The sequence below is a fragment of the Octopus sinensis genome, linkage group LG14, assembly GCF_006345805.1.
Source record: "Octopus sinensis linkage group LG14, ASM634580v1, whole genome shotgun sequence".
NCBI classification, from domain to species: domain Eukaryota; kingdom Metazoa; phylum Mollusca; class Cephalopoda; order Octopoda; family Octopodidae; genus Octopus; species Octopus sinensis.
Window position 1 is genome coordinate 2,337,788 of NC_043010.1, and position 23,187 is coordinate 2,360,974.

The window sequence follows — 23,187 nt, forward strand, 5'->3', positions numbered from 1 at the left end:
TTTGACAAAAAAGAAAAGTGACCATCAGAATAAGTCCTTTTACTTCAAGTAAGTACTAGGGTCAATTTGATTGACTTAAAAAAATCCTTCAGAGCAGTTCCCTAATAGCCTGGGGTAGGGGCAGAAAGAAGGAGGGTCTACCACTGAATGACTCTTTTATGGAAGGGATACATTTGGGTTTGCTGCATGTATAAGCCTGTGATAGGCTCGAGGGTACCAGAAGGGAGTGGACGGATGCAAAGTCAAAAGTTATCCTGGGTGGGACACGCTCAAGGTACACTACCGCAGTGCCCCAGTAGTGTCACAATCCAATAACCCAATGATTGAAATAAGTAGAAGAATAAAAGAATTCTCTCTCTCTCTCTCACACACACACACACACACACAAACACTTATATAATGTTGTTTAATAGGTATCCTTCAAAAGACAAGATGGTGACTGTAGCTGGAATACCTTCGACCACATGTTTGCTTAATAAGAGCCGATCTAGGATAAACAACAACATCACTGTCATCATCATCATCATCATCTTCCTTGTCATCACTGCCAACATAATTATCATCGTTACCATCCACACCATTACCATCATCAGTGTCATTGTCATTATCTTTAACACAATTATCAAACATCATCCTCATTCTCCTCTATCAAACATCATCCTCATCATCACCATATTCATGGTATTATCATTATCATCATAATCTTTAACATCATCCCCTTCATCATTGTCATCATCAACACCATCATTATAACCATCATCGTCACCATAATCATCATCAACATTATCATCATCATCATCTCAAACATCATTGCTACTATCATCATTATTGTCATCATTGACATCTTTAAAATCATAATTATTATCTTCATCATCATCATCATCATAAACAGCATTATCATCACCATCACTATCACCATGACCATAATCCTTGTCATGACCATCATTGTCATCATCACCATGACAATAATCATCATTATTGTCATTGCATTCATCATTTCCAATATCATTATCATCATTTTCATCTTTGTCATCATCATCAACACTACCACCCCCAGAACCATCATCATCATCATCATTACTATCAAGTTAGGTGATATAATTATCAGGAGAGTAAATCCTTCTCCTTTGTTACCTCTGCTCTTTTACCTGCTGCACAAGAATTACTGCTATAGCATCACGGAACTTTTGTTTCATCATGTATTAACAAATTAGAAGATGATTTAGAACTGAATTCTAGATTTTTACCAAAGATAATTTGAAACATTCTGTTCCTTAAATCAACAAAGGAGCCACTAACATTATTGTAATGGTCCAAGGCAGTGAGCAGGCAGGGTCGTAAGCAGGCAGGGTCGTAAGCAGGCAGGGTCGTAAGCAGGCAGGGTCGTAAGCAGGCAGAGTCGTAAGCACGCCTAGTGAAATGCTTAGTGTTATTTTGTCTGTCTTCATGGTCTGAGTTCAAATGCCGCTGGGATCGACTTTGCCTTTCATTCTTTCGGGGTCAATAAATTAAGTACCAGTTACACATTGGTGTCAATCTAATCGACTAGTCTCCTCCCACAAAATTTCAGGCCTTGTGCCCTTTATAAAGGTACAGTGTAATCTCTAGACACACTTACTTGCACATGTTTCAGTCATTCAACAGCAATCATGCCAGGGCACTGCCTTAAAGGGTTTAGTCAAACAAATCTACCCCAGTACATATTATTTCAAGCCCGGTACTTTATTTATGAGTCTCTTTTTGCTGAACCACTAAGTTACAGGGATGCAAAAAACCAACACTAGTTATCAATTAGTAAGTGGGATGGGACAAACACAAACACACACACACATACTCATAGATGTATATACATATATATACAACAAGCTTCTTTCAGATTCTGTCTATCAGATCCATTCACAAGGCTTTGGTCAACCTGGGGCTGTAATAGAATATACTTGCCCCAGAATCATGGGGGGGTTGGGAAGAAAATTACTTACTCCACAAGTAATACCTGAGTCTATATGTTAAGATAATCAAAAAGAAAGTGGTTGTGTAGTAAGAAGCTTGCTTCCCAACCACATGGATCTGAGTTCAGTTCCACTGTGTGGTACTTTGGGCTAGTGTCTTCTACTGTTGCTTTGTACTTACCAAAACCTTGTGAGTGGCTTTGGTAGATGGAAACTGTATGTCTGTATGTGTTTTTGTCTGTGTTTGTCCCCCCCACCGCCTCTTGACAATTGGTGTTAGTGTGTAACTTAGCAATTCATAAAAGAGAACTATACAATAAGTACTCGGCTATAAAATAAACAAGTCTTGGGAGTCAATTTGTTCAATCAAAACTCTTCAGGGCAGTTTCCCAGATGGCCACAAGATAAAAGATAATAGATGGTTCTGGCTGGAAAGTTCTAGAGCATAGCTACAGAGTTATGCATCATCAGAATTGACCTAGGGTTAAACAACAACAACAACAACGGTCGATCTATTTGCTGTGATAAACTGTGAACTTTAACTTCCTTGCCACATGGTACCTACTTCCTGCTACTAAGACTGAGCTATTGATAGTTAATGTCTTTGCAGGTGAGTTGACTGAAATATGTCAGTTACAGTATCAGACTGATGTGGATTCCTGGTGATTCTGAATAGAAAGAAAATCTCTCTCTCTCTCTCTCTCTCTCTCTCTCTCTCTCTCTCTTTCTTTCTCTCTCTCTCTCTCTCACACACACACATGCATGCATGCATATACATACAAGCATACATACATACATACAAACAAACATATATATAAATATATATTATATAGATAGATAGATAGATAGATAGATAGATAGATAGACAGACAGACAGACAGGTAGGTAGGTAGGTAGTAGAGAGAGAGAGAGATATATGCATATATTTAACACATGTATACATACAATAAACACATAAACTTACATATATATACACACACACACACAAACATACATACATATACACATGTATATATAGTTGTGTGTGTGTATGCCTGTTGTATGTGTAGATGTGTTATATACACATTTTATCATCATAAATAGGAAATGGTGTTTGCATAAACGTTGTTATATCCACAATAATATCATGAACAAAGGAGAAGAGAAGCAGATACCTTTGATGGAGTAAATACTGAACACACAGTATGTAGTGTTTTTGCACCTATCCTTACCTAAGGTCATGAATGTTGTGTAATAAACAAAAGAGTACGATCAAGAACAGAAGTGGCTGAAATAGGGTTCCTCTGAAGACTCTCTAGAGCAGTGGTTTTCTACCAGGGTTCCGCGGAACCATAGGGTTCTGCCAGTACAGTCCAGGGGTTACGCAAGAAGTTACAAAACTGCTAAAATCGGCAGTAATTTTTAAGTCTCCTGTGCAGATATGTGTGCATAAGACTATTAAATTATTGCACAGGGGTTCCTCGAGCCAGTGGAATGTTTCCTTGGGGTTCCGCTCCAGCAAAAAGTTTGAAAAGCACTGCTCTAGAGCAATGCCACTTGACAGAGTGCGTAGCTTGGAGATCAGAAAGCCTCTCCTGGTTCAGTTGCTACTGGTCTGCATTGAGAGATCACAGCTCCAGTTCTACAGATTTGTAATGAGAATATCAGAGGAAAGAATTTTAAGATGGATTGTTGAAGCCAGGCCAACCAACAAGAAACCTAGGGGTAGACCGAGAACAAAACGGTTGGATAATAGTCACGGTTTCAGTGGATTACACCTGAGAATTCAGCCAGAAAGCCTACTAATGGTTGATTCAAAGAGGACCCAATGAAGGAGGTGCTTGAGGACTCTAATCTCACAACTCTCCCAGGAATAGTAGGCAGAGAAGATAGATTTGTGAATGGATGGATAGTGTTATAGTTTCAACTTAAAGTAGTTCCTTACTAACTTTTTGATGACCCCTGTCCTTGAACAATCCCCAGATAGGGGTAGCTAGCGAAACTGATATATCTTCTGATTGGTGTTTATCAACATCCTTTGTTGATTTCTGGTTTGATTTGCACAAACGTCTGTGGACCATTGTCTTGTATACAAGACAACCAGAAGTCAACAATAGGTGCAGTCATGGTAGCTCATAGAAAATATATGTAGGTGATGAGCTGGCAGAAATGTCAGCACACCAGGTGAAATACTTAGTGGTATTTCATCTGTCTTTACGTTCTGAGTTCAAATTCTACCGAAGTCGACTTTGCCTTTCATCTTTTCGGGATTGATAAATAAAGTACCAGTCAGGCAATGGGGTCGATGTAATCGACTTAATCCCTTTGTCTGTCCTTGTTTGTCCTCTCTGTGTTTAGCCCCTTGTGGGCAATAAAGAAATAAGAAAATATATGTAGGCATGGCTGTCTGGTTAAGAAGCTTGCTTCCCAGCCATGTGCTCTGGAGTTCAGTCCCATCACACAGCACCTCGAGCAAGTATCTGCTTCTGTAGCCCTTAGCCAACCAAAGTTTTGTAAAACTAAAAGAAGCCTATTGAGAGTGTGTGTGGGTGTGTGTGCTATTGGCTGGACATCATATGATAGTCGTAAATGATCATCATTGTCCTACAAGGGAAAGTGAGCACCACAGAAATGGTAAATGGCTGACAACTTAAGAAAAAAAAAATAATATCCATCATCATCATCATCATCATCGTTTAACGTCCGTTCTCCATGCTAGCAAGGGTTGGACGGTTCGACAGGGGATCTGGGAAGCCAGAAGGCTGCACCAGGCTCCAGTCTTATCTGGCAGTGTTTCTACAGCTGGATGCCCTTCCTAACGCCAACCACTCCGTGAGTGTAGTGGGTGCTTTTTATGTGCCACCTGCACAGGTGCCAGGCGAGGCTGGCAACGGCCACGGTCGGATTGGTGTATTTTATGTGCCACCGGCACGGAAGCCAGACGAGGCGGTGCTGGCATTGGCCACGAGTCGGATGGTGTTTTTTACGTACCACCAGACCAGGGATCCTGGCTGGTTCAATTCGATTTCGATTTCACTTGCCCCAACATGTCTTCGCAAGCAAGGGGGTTGGCATGGGTGCCTGTCGTACGGTCAGATTGGTGTAATATACGGCATATAATAATAATATCCAAAGTGGTTTATACGATTGGAAATGTAATTTCAAAGTGTTCATGGAGTCACAGAGAGGATCTGGTCAAAGGCATTTCAATTATAAAAAAGGAGGAAAAAATATTTCAAAATAAAGTGAGAAATACAAAAATAATCATTATTTTGCATCTTTCTGTTAGTTTTATTTCATTTTGAAAAAATAAAAATTTATTTTATGGTTTATTATTTTTTATATTTTGAATTATATATATATATAGGGTCACCAAAATCCTCTAAGTGCTTAGGACCACTATGGGTCTTAAATTGGCCATGACCTTATGTAATGTACTCCTAGATACAGTATACCTAAATGGTTTATGGCACAAAAGAAATCACTTTAATCTTGTAGAAATAATATTTGAAGTGGTCTATATCATCGGAAATATAATTTCAAAGTGTTCATGGTGTCACAGCAAGGATCTGATCAAAAACTTTGCAATTAAGAAAAGGAGAAAACTTCCCAGATATAAATAAAGTGGAAGTAAACAAAAATAAACATTATTTTCTATTTTGCCTGTTAATTTTGATTTATTTTGAAAAAATAAAAGTTTATTTCATTGTTTATATTTTTAATTACATATACATGAGAGCACAAAAATCATTAACGTGCTTAGGGCCACTATGGATCTTATTCCACCCATGGAAACAGGTGATTATTAACAACAGGAAGGGTACTCAGCCATAGAAAATCTTCTTCAAGAAATTCCGACTGACCGTTTCAAGCATGGAAAAATGGATATTATATGTCACACCTACGTGGAAAAATTTCTATCAACAGAATTGTTGGTTTAATTTTGGTTTTAACTGATGTATTTTCAAATTAATTTTTATCAAATTACTTTGACTTTATATATCATTTTTAAGCCCGTTTTTCACTCAAATCGTGTTACTCTTTTATTTGTTTGTTTCATTGAATGTCAAATTTCTATGCTAACGTGATTTAGTGCATCCATCCATAAAAATCCTGCTTTAATATCTATCTGTCACTGACCCTTACTGGTTTTTCAGGTAAGGGATTTTTTTTTACTCCTGAGGAACTGAAAAGCAAAAATGACAGATGATTTTTTTGACCGGAAATGTTAACAAACTTCACTAATTGCAGCTCAGTCACAAACTATGATGCCAGAGTCAGCACCTGTACACATAGCTTAGCACAAATAATATGCCTTTTATATTTTGCTTGTTTCAGTCATTGGACTGTGACCAAGCTGGGTACATCAGCATTTGAAATTCAGTTTTCATGCTATCATCAGTGGGTGGACAGTTTGGCAGAATCTACTGAATTATAAGGCAACATCAAGTTTGATGGGCTTTTGCACCTCTTATTTCTTTACTGCTCACAAGGGACCACACACAAAGGGAACAAACAAGAACAGACAAACAGATTAAGTCGGTTTTATCGACCCCATTGTGTAACTGGTACTTATTTAATCAACCCCAAAAGGATGAAAGCAAAGTCAACCTCAGCAGAATTTGAACTTAGAATGTAGCAGCAGACAAAATACCTATTTCTCTATTACCCACAAGGGGCTAAACAAAGAGGGGACAAACAAGGACAGACAAATGGATTAAGTCAATTACATCGACCCCAGTGTGTAACTAGTACTTAATTTATTGACCCCGAAAGGATGAAAGGCAAAGTCGACCTCGGCGGAATTTGAACTCAGAACATAACGGTAGACGAAATAAGGCTTCGCATTTCTCCCGGCGTGCTAACATTTCTGCCAGCTCGCCACCTTTCGCACACCTTCTGTCTACCAACTTCACTCAGCCAAAGCAAAAGACATTTGCCCAAGGTGCTGTGCATTGTGCTAGAACTTAAAACCACATGATTACATAGTGAGCTTCTTAGCCACACAGCCATATGAGTGTATCTATTTTCATTTCCCTTTCCTTATAACATTTCAAGATCCATAAAAAGCAATGGCTTGTCCAGCATATAACATGTTGAATAACATTGCTCTGTATACTTAACATTCAAATAATTTAACATCAGAAAATAAAATATTTTATTCTATTTTATTTTAAGTAGCAATCTTTGGTGGCAACAAATATACACTCAAGCAATTAATTGATATAGGTTAATTGATATATTAAGTAAACATAGTAAAACAGAGGTATATAATGAGAGAGTGTGTTGGTGTGGGTGGACGAATTGATATAACAAATAAAGTGAGAGTGGTGGGGATGGTGAGGGTGGTGATGATGGTAACAGTGGTGGTTGTGATAGTTGTCATCATGGTCTTGGTGGTAATGGTGGTGGTGGTGGTTATTGTGGTAGTAGAGGTGGTAATGGTTGAAGTCATTGTTGTCATAATGGTCGTAGTGGTAGTGGTGGTGGTCATCAGTGTGGTCATGGCGGTGGTAGTGGTAGTGGTGCTCGTTGTTTTCATTGTGATAGTGGAGATGGCGTTAATGGTGATGATAATCATTGTCAGCATCATAGTTGTTATGGAGATGGAAGTGGTGTTGGTGGTGCTTATGGTCATGGTGGTGGTGGTGGTGGAGGTGGTGATACTGATGATGCTGACGAATGATGATGATGATGATGCACAACACAATGATTTTTTTAAATCAATGACACCAGAAGCTGTGTCTTCACTGTGTTTTAAAAGCTCTGCATCTTCGCATGTGTGTATATGTGCATTTATCTCTGCATGCACACACACATGCACAAGTGTCTGTGTGTGTGTGTGTGTGTGTGTGTGTGTGCCTGTGCACATGCGCATGCCACAAGGTAATTGTACAGCAGAAGTGGATCAGAAATATATTAAGTTCAAATTGACATTGTTATATGAAGCTATGGAAGGGAAGATTTCAGTCAGCTATAGTCAAGGGGAGAAGGAAAAAATTGAGTAAATAAAACCTTCTAAATTCTAATTTTTGTTGTTGCTTCTTCCCATTGTGTTGAGAGCAAGAGTAAACGTTGAAATACATTAGGTATCAACTCTTTATCTTTCTATTCCCTTAACAGTGCTCAGCACATGCTAAGTGAGGAAACTTGATATTTTTGTATTCCCCTTGGGAGGAGCTTGTTAGTTGATCCCTCTAGATTTGTATCCTTATCATTCTTGGTGTCTTTGATTAACGCTTACACTCAATACACCACAGTGAATAATAAAAAGCTATGAGGTATGTTTTTTTTTTTCCTTTTATTCTCCCTCAGGATTGTTCACAGACAAACCTATTAGGTTTCTGTTCATATTTTTATATTCATTATATTTAACAACAAGGAACATCTGATAAGGAAGAAATCAGAAACCATTACTATTGTTGCTGTTATTGTTAGGAGCAGGCATAGTTGTGTGGTTGAGAAGGTGGCTTTCCAACAATGTGGTCTTGAGTTCGGTATAACTGTGTAGCACCTTGTGCTAGTGTCTTCTGCAGTAGCCCCAGATCAACGAAAGCTTTGTGAGTGTATTTGGTAGATGGAAGCAGAAAGAAACCTGTCTGGTATGTATATGAATATACAAAATGTGACCGCGTGTGTACTGCTGACAATTTTTTTCTCCGTCTTCCCTTCCTTGGATCTTTCCTTTTCCTATGTTTCTGACGAAGAGCTCCACTCGAAACGTTAAATCCTCCTTCTTTCTTTCTTTTCCTGAGCATCTAATAACACTATACCTGTTCAACCTCCACACGCTGTTGTGTTTTCTCTTTGTGTTTTCATGTTTGGATTAACTATATATATATATATATTATATATATATTATATATATATATATATATATATCATATATATATATATATACATATATATATATATACATATACATATATATATACATATACATATATATATACATATACATATATATATATACATATACATATATTATACATATACATATATATATATACATATACATATATATACATATACATATATATATACATATATATATATTATATATATATATATATATATATATATATTATATATATATACTTGTGTATATGTGTGTGTGTGTGCTTGTGGAGTGGGGTGCAGTGGAATAGTAGACTGATAAAGAAAGTAGTGTTTGTATGTGAAAGATTTTCAGAAGCCATAAAAACTACAGATACACAGGAAACTGATTTCTTCAAATGTCCTGGAGGCTCTCTAGAAGTAGTAGATAATTTCTGTTACCTAGGTGACCTAATTAGCAGTAGAGTGTACCAGAAGTGTAACTGCTAGAATAAGAAGAATAAAACGGAGAAAATTCAGAGAACCTCTGTTGGCAACAAAAAGTCTCTTTCTCCAAGTGAAAGGAAGATTGTATGATGCGTGTATACAAACAGCAATGCTAAATGGTAGTGAAATGTGATCCTTGAAAGCAGAGAACACCTGAAGACTAGAGGGGGGGGCTCATATGCTCCACTGGATGTACAATGTCAGAGTACATGTTTGACAGAGCAGAAGTATGTTATGAAAAAGTTAAGCATAAGGGGAGTTAGATGCAGGATGCAAGAGAAAAGACTGCACTGGTTTGGTCATGTGATGTGCATGGATGAGGACAATTACATAAGAAAGTGTCAATCCACTTAAAGTGGATGGAACTTGTGGAAGAAGGTGACCCCCCCCCCCCAGGAAGACATGAGACAAAGTACTAAAGGCTGATCTCAAAATGCTGAGTTTTACAAAGATGACAAAGGGCTGAGATATCCAATGCCTTGTTGTACTCAAGAAGACCCACCCACCACAGGAGAATTGATATCCTAAGGCCACCTTGGTAATGATTGACCATGAGGGGCTCTCCCCCACCCACACTTCATACCCAAACACCCATCACTTCCCTTATCACCTGAAAGCAGAATAGAAACATACAACATTCTCTGGCTTTCTCAGTTACTTTTCCTCTGCCCCAGTTACCTTTCTTCTCTCACCTGTTTCCACCAATCACCCCCTCCTTCCTCTGCCTTCTCTTCTCTCCCTTTGCTGCTCTCTGTCATCAATACCTTGCTTACCTATTATCACCCTCAAGTCTCTCACATATCTAACTCAACCTCCACCTCCAAGCCTCTATTATACTTCTCTCCATTACTTGCTAAAGTCACAGCAACTAACCCACTCACCCATTCTCACCACCCCTGATGTTCCTCCAAACACATCTTGGACATTATCTCTTTCACTATCACTCATTTTATCTTACACTCTAACTCACTCGCCATTGTTTTCCAAATGCAGTATTCTTGTATCTATTCTACAGCAAGACACCTATATCTGTCCTTTCTTTACCTTAAATGTCTCAACTGGTACAAAGCCGCACTCCCTGAATACTACTCCTCTTATCCCAGTTGAGGGGCTTTTGTCATTCAAGGTACTTGATGACCTTGTTGGTGCTGGTACCATGTAAAAAGCACCCTGTATTCTTTGTAATGTGATTGGCATAGATATCATGCCAAAGCAGACAATGGAAACCAGTGTGGCTCATGGCTTTACCAGCTCCTTTCAAATCGTCCAACCCAGATATTAAATTATGATGATTGTGTGTGTGTGTGTATTGACAATATTAAAAATAAGGATTATTCTGAAGTAGCAATAGCATTACCTTCAATTCTATAACCATATACCAACTTTTAAGACCAACACATGTTTCAATTGCACCGATTAATAATCATTGAAATTGCAACCCAACTATAAAACAGTGCAGTCTCTTCAGGGTCTTAACTTGGTATACCCCGGTATGGCTGTTTAATGATTTTCTTCTTTAAAATCTACATTGTATAATTTAGAGCTGCCTGTTAAGTCAGATGCAAACGATCTCTATTTCAAGTTCTTACTGGATAATCATTTTCAGTCTGTCATTTCAAAACTTGTATAGTTTAAATGATAATTATTCATTTATACTTGGCAAATGTGAATTTCCTCATGTGCAAGGATCTCAATGCTTGTTCCTGTCTAGAATTTATTACATTACCCTTGGATGTGAAAATCCTGTAAATTTCTTCTAAACAAAGGTCACATCTATTGGTTCCAGGTCTGTATGGTTTTACATATTAATTCCCATTTAATTGTATAGTGCTTGTTACTGTCCTTAAAAGACCAGATTAATTTGCAAAGAACCATTTGGAACCTTTTATTTTTGTCTTTAAATGAACTCAAATGATTTGTCAGACAGGCATAGGTTGGACAGTTTGACAGAAGCTAGCCAGGTAGAAAAGACTACCCCCATGCTATTGTGTCTGTTTTGGCAGGGTTTTTACAGCTGGATGCTCTTCCTAACACCAATCACTCCACACACACACAGACGCACATATACACAGACACACACACACACACACACATACATACATCATAAAATTTTCAGGATCTGATAAAATCTAGGTACTTAAATAACAAAGATAACAAAAGCACCAAGATAGAGTCAGGGATGGCACACCTGTGCACTAACAGCATGTACAGACACACAAGCACTTACTGAAGTCAATACAGATGTGCCCTCCCAGTAATGCATACATTCACAAGTATTGACCAAATACACAATGTGTATGAAAAGTCAGGGAAGCATCTAAGTGTGGTGAAGTATAAACAAGAACACAGATCAGTTGAGGTTCACCACATAAAAAAAATATCATTTTCTTCAGGTGAATTAAGAGTATAATTTAACATTAAGGAATTTTTACGCAAATAGTACATAATGCATATTGACACTCACATCTTGTGCACTGCTAGCCTTTGTCTTTTGTTCTTTTGGAGTCATCATCATCATCATCATCGTTCAGCGTCCGTTTTCCATGCTAGCATGGGTTGGACGGTTCTACTGGGGTCTGTGAAGCCAGAAGGCTTCATCAGGCCCAGTCAAATCTGGCAGTGTTTCTACGGCTGGATGCCCTTCCTAACGCCAACCACTCCGTGAGTGTAGTGGGTGCTTTTTACGTGCCACCCGCACTGGTGCCAGACAGAGCTGGCAAACGGCCACGAACGGATGGTGCTTTTTATGTGCCAGGCGAGGCTGGCAACGGACACGAAACGGAGCGGTGCTGGCAACGGTCGCGAAACGGAAAGTTCTCTTACATGCCACCGGCACTGGTAACACATCTGCAATTTCCATTGATCGATTTCGATTCTGATCCTCACTTGCCTCAACGGGTCTTCACAAGTAGAGTTTCGACATGCCACCGGCACTGGTAACACATCCGCAATTTCCATTGATCGATTTTGATTCTGATCCTCACTTGCCTCAACACATCTTCACAAGTAGAGTTTTGTGTCCCAAGAAGGGAAGGTATGCATACATAGGCTGGCTCTATCCCATGTAGAAGGCCACGGGTTATGGACTCACTTGTCCTGCCGGGTCTTCTCGCGCACAGCACACTTCCAGAGGTCTCGGTCTCTAGTCATTTCCTCAGTGAGACCTAAAGTTCGAAGGTCGTGCTTCACCACCTCGTCCCAGGTTTTCCTGGGTCTGCCTCTTCCACAGGTTCCCTCAACCGCTAGGGTGTGGCACTTTTTCACACAACTATCTTCATCCATTCTCGCCACATGACCATACCAGCGCAAACGTCTCTCTTGCACACCACAACTGATGCTTCTTAGGTCCAGCTTTTCTCTCAAGGTACTTACACTCTGCCGAGTGTGAGTGTGAGTGTGAGAGTGAGTCAATAAAACAAATACCGGCTGAGAACTGGAGTCAATATAATTGACTTACCCCAACCCTAAAATTGATGGCCTTGTGCCAAAATTTGAAGCCAATACTATAGGTGGTGAGCAGGAAGAATCATTAGCACACCAGGCAAAATGCTTCAAGGTGTTTCGTCCATTCTTACATTCTGAGTTCAAATTCTGCTGAGGTTGACTTCGCCTTTCATCCTTTCGGGGTCGATAAAATTAGTACCAGTTGTATACTGAGGTCGATGTAATCGACTGTGCCCCTCCCCAGAAATTTCTGGCCTTGTGCCTACAATAGAAAGGATTATCAGTAATATCAATATTATTATTACTACTACTATTATTAGTAGACTTAGTAGCTAGGGTGTTAAGCTCACAACTGCAAGATTATAATCTCAATTCCTAGACCAGGTGGCGTATTGGGTTATTGAGCAAAACACTTCATTTCAATATTGCTCTGCGATCACTTCAACACCAGGAATGTGGTACACAGTGCACCTATTCAGGTAAAATCAGTTTGATGGAGGGAGTGAGTTAATGTACAGCACATACATTTGATCACTATTACCTGCGTCGCCTTACTAGCACTTGTGCTGGTGGCACATGAAAAAATATTTGAGCGAGGTCATTGCCAGTGCTGCTGGACTGGCTCCTGTGCAGGTGGCACATAAAAAGCACCATTTGAGCGAGGTCATTGCCAGTACCGCCTGACTGGCCCTCGTGCCAGTGGCACTTAAAAGCACCCACTACACTCTCAGAGTGGTTGGCGCTAGGAAGGGCATCCAGCTGTAGAAACTCTGCCAGATCAAGATTGGAGCCTGGTGCAGCCCTCTGGTTCGCCAGACCTCAGTCAAATCGTCCAACCCATGCTAGCATGGAAAGCAGACGTTAAATGATGATGATGATGATGATGATGAAACAAATTATTTTGTGCAGGTCGTTCAGCTGGAGCTGAACACTCATACATCGTCTTCAATGAGAGAGTCCATCATCATCATCATCATCATCATTATTATTATTATTATTATGTCAGAATATATCACTATTATTATTATTGTTGTTGTTGTTGTTGTTTGTCGTTGAAAATTGTTTTCCTGGTCGATCTTGTTAGTAACTGACTCACGCATCACATCAAGTTGGCATTACATAAAAACTCTCCACTAATTCTACAGAACAAATTGCCAGTGGCTAATACAGTTAGTTCTCAGTAGTGGCTAAAGCAACCATTCAGCCAGTGATTAAGACTTCCGTTCAATGAGACAGAGAGAGGAGTTCTGCTTCTTCCCCACCACCCTTTAAAAGGAAACTAAATAAAATAGAATGAATGGAACAGAATGAAAATGGCTAGGATTGATACAACAGACAACTCAGAAATGACAAACCAACAAAAATCTACCCTGCTCAATAAAATCCCTAAAAAAAAAAAAACTTTTGAAAAGGAACTAATTCAAGATCGCAAGCTATTTTCAATAAAAGGATGAAGCAATTTGACAGCTATTGGAGGCCTTGCGTGTTGTCCACTCTATGATGGGAAAAAATAGAGAAAGACTGAAAAGGGGGAAATAAAGAAAGTGAAAGTATATCGAACGAAGGGGTTGATGCTGCTGCATGTGATGTAATGGCTTAAGATATTATTGACCGAGGTAAACTCCTTTTTTGAATAGTCCTGGTAACATGGACAAGAAAACTGATTGATTATACATACATACACACACACACATATATATATATATATATGTAAGCAGTATATATTAATGTATCTCTGTATCTCTCTCTCTCTCTCTCTCTCTCTCTATATATATATATATATATATATATATATATATATATATGTATGTATTTATATATATAAATAGATAGATATTTATAAACGGAAACAATATAAAAAAAACAAAATAAAAACAATCAGTCATTGATTGTTATTTAGATTTCACTCTCTATATAAATAATAAAAAAGGAATAATAATAATAATAATAATAATGATAATAATCCTTTCTACTATAGACACAAGGCCTGAAATTTTGGGGGAAGGGAGATAGTCGATTACATTGACCCCAGTGTTTCCCTGTTACTTAATTTATCAACCCCGAAAGGACAAGAGGCAAAGCTGACCTCAACAGAATTTGAACTCAGAACATGCAAACAGATGGAATACTGCGAAATATTTCGCCCAGTATGCTAACGATTCTGCTAGCTCGCTACCTTAGTATAATAATAATAATAATAATAATAATAATAATAATAATAATAATAATCCTTTCTACTATAGGCACAAGGCCTGACATTTGGGGTGAGGGGTAGAGTCGATTACAACAATCCCAGTGTACTTATTTCATTAGCCGCAAGAGGATTGAAAGCAAAGTCGACCTCAGTGGAATTTGAACCCAGTGCATAGGACCAGAAGAAATTCCACTAAGCATTCTGTTCAGTGTGCTTATGATTCTGCCAGCTCACTGCCAATAACAATAATGGTTTCAAATTTTGGTACAAGGCCAGTAATTTCAGGGAATGGGAAAATCAATTACCTTCAACCCAGTGTTCAACTAACACATATTTTATTTACCCCAAAAGAATGAAATGCAAGGGCGACCTCAGTGAAATTTGAATCCAGAATGTAAAGACATTCAAATGCTGCTAAGAATTTTTCTCAAGCATGCTAGTGATTCTGCCAATGTGCTGCCTTAATAATAATAATAATCCTTTCTACTATAGGCACAAAGCCTGCAATTTGGGGGGAGGGGGATAATCGATTACATCGACCCCAATACTCAACTGGTACTTATTTCATCGACCCCAAAAGGATGAAAGGCAAAGTCGACTGCCACAAATTAATAATAATATAATAATAATAATAATAATAATAATGATGATGATGATGATGATAATAATAAAGTGAAGGTCAGCGAGGCATATCTAAAAAGGGTGAAGATGGTGTTGAAATCCAACCAGAATGCCAAAAATTTGATTACTGCAGTCAGGCATAGTGTGTCCATCCTCAAATGAGGATGTCATTTCCTCAAAGGGGGAAATGTCAATACTGGATAGAAAGATGAGAAAGTTGATGATGCTGCATGGGACGCTACCCCCTAAAGCAAACATAAACAGATTGTATATGAAAAGAAAGAATGGTGGCAGAGGACTAATTAGTATAGACCATTGTATAAGGAGTGAAAGGAGAACGCTTGCTGAGTATTTTATAAATAGTGATGAAGACCTGCTGCAATATGCTGCAAAATATATGGGTGTAAATGCAGATGAAATGATGGGCAAGGAAGAGTTTAACCAAGGAGCTGAGGAGAAGTGAAAAGAAGACCTTCTTGAAATGAGAATGCATGGACAGTTTGAAAAGAATACACAGGACGTTAAGGATAATACAGCATTGTGGGCATGGCTTGAGTGTGGTGATTTGAAGCGTACTACAAAAAGCTTGATCAATGCTGCACAAGACCAGGCTCTTGCAACCAATTCAGTGAAGTAATAACATCTATAAAACTTCCGACACCCAGAAATGGAGAAAGAGTGTGGAAAATGTGATCCACTTGGTAAGTGGATGTGATAGCTTTGCACAAAAAGAATACAAGCACCGTCACGATAACGTGTTTGTGTATCTTCATTGGCTTTTATGCCATAAATACCAGTATGAAGTAACAGGGAATTGGTATGAGCATGTACCAAGTAAAGTTATGCAGGAGGATGGAAAAGTAATGATATTCTGGGACTATGATTTTCAGATGGATCGTGTAATCGAACACCGTCGGCTGGATATTGTCATATTGAATAAGAGAGACAAATACTGTCGGATCATTGATGTAGCCATACCAAATGACATGAATGTTGTGAGTAAAGAAGTTGGAAATATCACCAAGTGGAAATGGCAAGACTGTATGAAATGCAAGAGGGTAATGTAAAAGTCATACCAGTGGTGATTGGAGCGTTGGGTTCAATCTCATTGAAACTTCAAAACTTCTTAAGGTGACTGGAAATCCAATGCAAGATTGATGCCTTGCAAAAAGCAGCTTTATTAGGCACAGCGCACATCTTAAGGAAAGTATTACCTGTCTGCGGTCCTTGTTGTGACTTGACAGATGACTAAAGACTCCGGTGCGTTTTTACCCACACTGTGTTATGAAGGAATAATAATCATAATAACAACAACAATAATTCTGATTTCATGTATTTGCCATAGGAGCATCAGATGAGGGAGATAATTCAAAGACGTTACAAATTCTGTTGGGATTTACATATCAGGTGAGGAGATAAAGGTAGGAAAAAAGGGACCAGTTGGTGATACCCTTGTTTGAAGATCTCCTGTATCAGGGAGGACTGCATCATCCATGTACACACATATTTCATCAACTGCATATACTTTTCATATCAATAATAATAATAATAATAATAATAATAATAATAATAATAATAAGATTGTGCAAAAATTGTCAGGAAATCTTTCACCAAAGTGTTGGAGCAGATGTGTTGTGCTTTAGAAATGAAGAAAACAAATAAAATAAGATAAAACTGAAATGATGGCAATTGTATTGACAAATTGAGATTCCACCGGATAAAGAGAAGATGGCGTGAGTCATTGCTATATAATGCATCTCAGTAATCTCCTAATTCTATATTTCAGAAAAATTTTACAGAATGTGTGTGTGTGTGTGTGTGTGTGTATGTGCGTGTGAACACAGTGTGGTGGTGGTGGTGGTGATGGGGAGGTGAATGGGAGGCTTCTCCCTTTTAAGGGATGAAACAAGTATAGATGAAATGCAGAGGGTGTGTGTATGAGAGTGTTTGAAAGTGTCAGAGTTTGGCAAAGTGTAGCCCTTGGATATTTACGATTCAAAGAGTTTACTGGTATTTATGCTGAGTGAAATATAAAGATTTCTTTTAGTCTTGTTTTTTAAACTTTTTTCATCATTTGTTTTGATTTAATTGCTTCAAGCTGATCATCCATTTCATATCCTACACAGTGTTATAATTATCAGAATTTATTTCTTATATTATTATTATTATTATTATTATTGGTTTCACTTTGAAGATGCTTCATATCTTAAGCAAAATCCATATCAGCCATAAATACAAATAGTGTAGCACTGGCAATGAAATGGTGTATCATCATCCTCCTCTGCATCATTTAACATCCTCTTTTCCATGCTGGCATGGGTCGGACAGAATTTGTTGAGGCAGATTTTTTCTATGGTGGGCCTTCCTACTGCAAACCAGTTTCCAAGCCAAGTAATATTTCTCCCCATGGCCAGATATGTTTTTCCACAAAAGACTGGAAATGAACAACATTCGTATGATGGTGATGCTCGTTTAAACCATCACATACTACCAAATCAAGGTTACACACACACACACACATACATACAATGGGCTTCTTTCAGTTTTCATCTACCAAATCCACTCACAAATCTTTGGTCAGCCCAAGTCAAAAGTAGAAGACATCTACCCAAGGTGTCATATAGTAGGATTGAACCTGAAGCCAAATGCTTGGGAAGCAGGCTTCTCAACCACACAGTTGCACCTGCATCTTGATATAAAGGAATCCTGAACGACATTTTGATAATAAAAAAGAAAAAAAATGCTCTATCTTTGAATGACACTCTCGTGTTTAAAACCAGTTTTTAACAATAAGAATGCCTAAAATATTGTTTCTCCTATCCACCAGTTCTATTACTCTATATAACATGTTAGAAAATAAGCCAGTGATAAAGTTTGTACACAAATCCCTTTGCCTGTGAATGAAAATTTGCATGCATTCAGATATGAAACAACACATTGATGAAGTCTCTAAAAACCCACAAGAAATAAACGGTTATGCCTTTAAGAACAAAATTTAATACAAGTTACATCGCCATTGAATTTGTAAAATTAAAGATGTTCATTGAATGGTGTAGTTCAAAGCAAAAAGAGCTATTGATGTTGGGTTAAAACCCTTGGATGATAAAAAAGGAAAAGGCCAAAGGTTAAGCACAGGACACAACCATGCCCCTTCTATAATCATGACAGATTGTGCCACCAATTGTGCCAGAGAAACCTTTGGTCTCTCTTCCATGGAATTAGAGAGTGTAGTCTGGCAAGTGAGAAAGTCTGTTTACGAGTAGAAGAGAAGAGAGTAAGTATTGTAATCAAACAAACAAGCTAGCAAGCAAACTAACACAGTGAAAATCGATGTACTGTGTATTTGGGTGGTCTGACACATCCTTTGAGGCAAATAATGGTAGCGGTATTGATACTCAATTCTGGAAATATAAACACATATACACAAACATACATATATATATGCATATGTCTGTGTGTCTGTCTATCTATCTATCAATCTATACACACACACACATATATATATATATAGTTAATCCAAACAAGAAAACAAAAACAAAAAATCACAACAACGCAAGGACGTGGAACAAATAAAGTATTATTGGACGCTCAGGAAAGAAGGGAAGAAGGAGGGTTTAATGTTTCGAGCAGAGCTCTTTGTCGGAAACATAGGAGAAGGAAAGATCCCGAGAAGGGAAGACAGAGGAAAAAAATCGCCAGTGGTACAGACGAGGTCACATAATGAAGAGAGAGAGAGAGAGAGAGAGAAGAGAGAGAGAGAGAGAAGAGACAGCATGTGGTTTAGTGGTTAAAGTATTCAGTGCATGAATGTGAGGTCATGAGATCAATTCCCGAAGATGCATTATGTCCTTGAGCAAGACATTTTATTTCATGTTGTTCCAATTGACTCAGCTGGCAAAAGTGAGTTGTACCTGTATTTCAAAGGGCCAGCCATGTCACATTCTGTGTCATGCTGAATCTCCTTGAGAACTATGATGTGGGTACATGTGTCTGTGGAGTGCTCAGCCACTTGCACATAAATTTCACAACTGGAACTCTCGCCTTCATAAACAACAGAGTGCCACTGCCATATATATGCAAACACACACAAACACACACATATCTATATATATATGGTAGATACCAGTGTCACCCAAATTGGCACCTGTGCCGGTGGTACGTAAATGCACCCTGATATCAGGCAAATGGCACCCATGCCAGTAACATGTGAAAGCATGTGAAAGCACCTAATACACTCTCAGAGTAGTTGGCATTAGGAAGGGCATCCAGCCACAGAAAACCATGCCAAATCAGACTGCAGTTTGGTGCAGCCTTCCAGTGTACCAGCCCAGTCAAACTGTCCAACAGATGTTAAATGATGATGATGATCACCCACCCACCCACACACACACACACCACACACACACACACCCACACACACACACACACACACATACCATCTCTTCTAAAACCAGAGTAGTCATGTAACTCTGCTCCTCTTCAGCAAGAAACCTGTTCTGCTCAGCCCCTTTTCCCTTATACTTTACCCCTTTCTTCTCCTTATTCTCTAGCATAATGTTCCCCATTTTCACTTGGGGTTTGTTATCTTGCAAGCTGCACGGTGACCCCACTAGTGCCAGTGGCATAAAAAGAAGTACCCAGTACATGTTCTAAATCGGTTGGCACTAAGAAGGGCATCCAGTCATAGAAACAACTATGCCAAAACAGACACTGGAACATGATGTGGTGCATGAGTCCATTGGATCCTGTCAAATTGTCCTGCCCATGCTAGTATGGAATATGAACATTAAGTGTTATTATAATGATGATAACAATGATAATGATGATGATTATGAAGAGACGCTTGCACATTCACCCACATATACAAAAGGCCACAACTTCTTATGCTTCAAGAAGTCTATTTAATTATGTAGTGATTACCAAACATATGCAACAGAATAGACTTCATTATATGCTTATAACTTCTTGAAAATAGGGCTCATTAGTTCAACATGGCACTAATTGGTTGGCTGCTCTAGCAATTTTCCTTTATTTGTTAAAGAATGGCTTCAGATGTATACAGGAAGCTCTTTGAATACAGAGAAATTGACGTTAAGGGAAAATTTAAATATTTACTAGAATTATAAACATAAATTTAGATTATTCAATTTGCTATATTATTCCATGTATTCTTGAATTATCAAAAGATAAAAGTGTATGTGCCGAGCAAAGATTCTATGGCTGTGTTGTTGTTGTTTGGCTGACACTGGAATCAGAACCATGAAATAATACGAGAATTTGCTGCTTTCCAAATCTCAGATGGTAAACAATTAACAAGTAAAAATTAACAAATGGTGGCGATGGCCATGGTGGTTGCGGCAGTGAGAGTGGTGGTAGCAGTGGGTGTGGTAAAGGTGGTAGCAGAGGCAGCAGTGGAAATGGTGATAGCAGCAGCAGTGGCAGTGGTGATGGTATTGGTGGTGATGGCGGTTGTGGTGGTTGTGGTGGCGGTGGTGGTGATGTCAGTGGCAGTGGTGGCAGTGGTGGTGATTGTGGTGGGGCTGGGTAGTTGTAGAAGCAGTGGTGGTCATGGTAACGTTAGTGGTATTGTTGGTGATGGTGGTTGTGCTGGTGGCATTGCAGTAGTGGTTGTGGTAACAGTGATGGGTGCGATGGGTGACAGCCAGTCTTCCAATCAAACCAAGGAAAGTATGTTCCCATTGTTACGTTCTTTTTCCCGTTGCAGGTACAATTTTGTTAGTTGCAACGGGACAGGAGTAACACCAGTTTTCAGCAATAGGCTGGGATTTGATCTCAGAATAAACAGGACTAGAACAAATAATGCAAGACATCCTATCTGACCCACTAACAACTCTGCCAATCCACTGCCCTGGACTTGACTTTCATTTAATGAGACCCAAAAGGATGCATGGTAAAGTTGACTTCAGTGGGATTTGAACACTGAATGCAGAGAATTAGAACAACTACCCTGAAGTTTTCTATCCAACAGGCTAAAGATTCTGCCAATTTGATGGCATAATAAATAATGAACAAGTAGATCTGAACTGAAGTCCTTGTATGACCCTGAAAACATTAAAGGTAAGCTGGATCTTATAATGCAATCCTTAAACTCAACTTTATTTTCCGATCTGGACCCTGGATATTTTTTTCCTTTTTATATGATTTGGTCCCAAGAAAAATGAAGGAGCCTGCTGGTGTCATGTAACAGGGACCCATGATAGTGGCACATAGAAAGTATCCTTTGAACATTGGGCCTCACGGAGGTGATAAGTGACCGAGACTTTTGGCAGTATGCTGTACTTGAGAAGACCCTTCAAACCAAATGAAATCGTAGTTGTAACTGATGCTGGTGTCATGTAACTAGCACATGAAAAGCACCCATTACATCCTTAGAGTGGTTGGCGTTAGGAAGGGCATCCAGCCATAGAAACCATGCCAAATCAGACGGGAACCTGGTGCAGCTCCCCAGCATACCAGTTCCAGTCAAACCGGCTAATCCATGCCAGCATGGAAAGCAGGCACTAAATGATGATGAAGATTGACAGAAAACTGAAAGGAGTGAATATCACAGTCCAAAAGAAAGCAAGACGATGGGAACTGGTTCGAAAGAGCAGCAGTTTGAGGAAAGAAGTTATGAGAATAAAAAGTCTTATGGGTAACAGGAAGTTCAACACAGAAACAATGATCTTTGGGAGAGAAGTAGATGACATGTTTAGCATTCAGATTATTCTGTAAAATGTAATGCTTGTATATTCAAATGTAATGCCTGTATATATTATTCTTGAATTAATCAAGCATAAGATCATAACTTTCAGATTTCATTGACGTGAGAGCTTATTTTCAGAATGACATTGTTGGGTAGGTGTGAGAGGCTCAATCTGACTGGTTTGAATATAAAACAGGAAAAATATTTGGGCCAGATATGGCTGGTTTAAGTACTAGAGGGTTAAAGGTTTAAATACAAGAGGATTATTTACATTATTTACATTTGCCGGATATTTGTCCTCATCTTGTTTGTTGTTAACACAACAAGAGGATACCAGGCTTAAATGTTCATCAGAGCAATGATCATGGAAATCCTTACAGAAAACACACAATGAAGTTACATTTCGACACTGAGCTAAAGACTCCAACCAAGTAGAAGAGGAGTGAATACGTTAATAGCTTGCTCCTAAATTTGATGAGGCAAGTTAAGAACCTCAGAGGTGTTAACTAAGTAATTAATTTCATTAATCTACCTATTATAAATAGCAATAGATGAACTATTGTATCATTGGGTACAGGATTCCAATAGGCCAATTATTGGTTCCTTCCTTTTGTTTTTGGTAGCAAGAGTGATAAGGGAGTATCTGTAATTAAGTGCAGAACAAATACTCCAAAGAGCTTTCCTTATAAAAATTTTCTCTCAATGATACAGTGTAGTAAGAAGCTTGCTTCCCAACCACATGGTTCTGGGTTCAGTCCTACTGCATGACACTTTGGGCAAGTATCTTCTACTATAGCCTTGGACCGACCAAAGCCTTGTGAGTGGATTTGGTAGACGGAAACTGAAAGAAACCTGTTGCATATATGTGTGTGTGTGTGTGTCTGTCGCCCCACCACTGCTTGACAACTGATGTTGGTGTGTTTACATACCCGTAACTTAGTCGTTTGGCAAAAGAGACCAATAGAATAAGT

The 23,187-nt window shown here is 38.7% G+C and overlaps 1 protein-coding gene across 1 annotated transcript in view; it reads right to left on the reverse strand.

Moving 5' to 3' along the window:
- The window catches only part of LOC115218757 (putative protocadherin beta-18), a 406,105-nt gene that overhangs the window by 311,535 nt on the left and 71,383 nt on the right, over nucleotides 1–23,187 (reverse strand). The gene's annotated exons all lie outside the window — the stretch shown is intronic.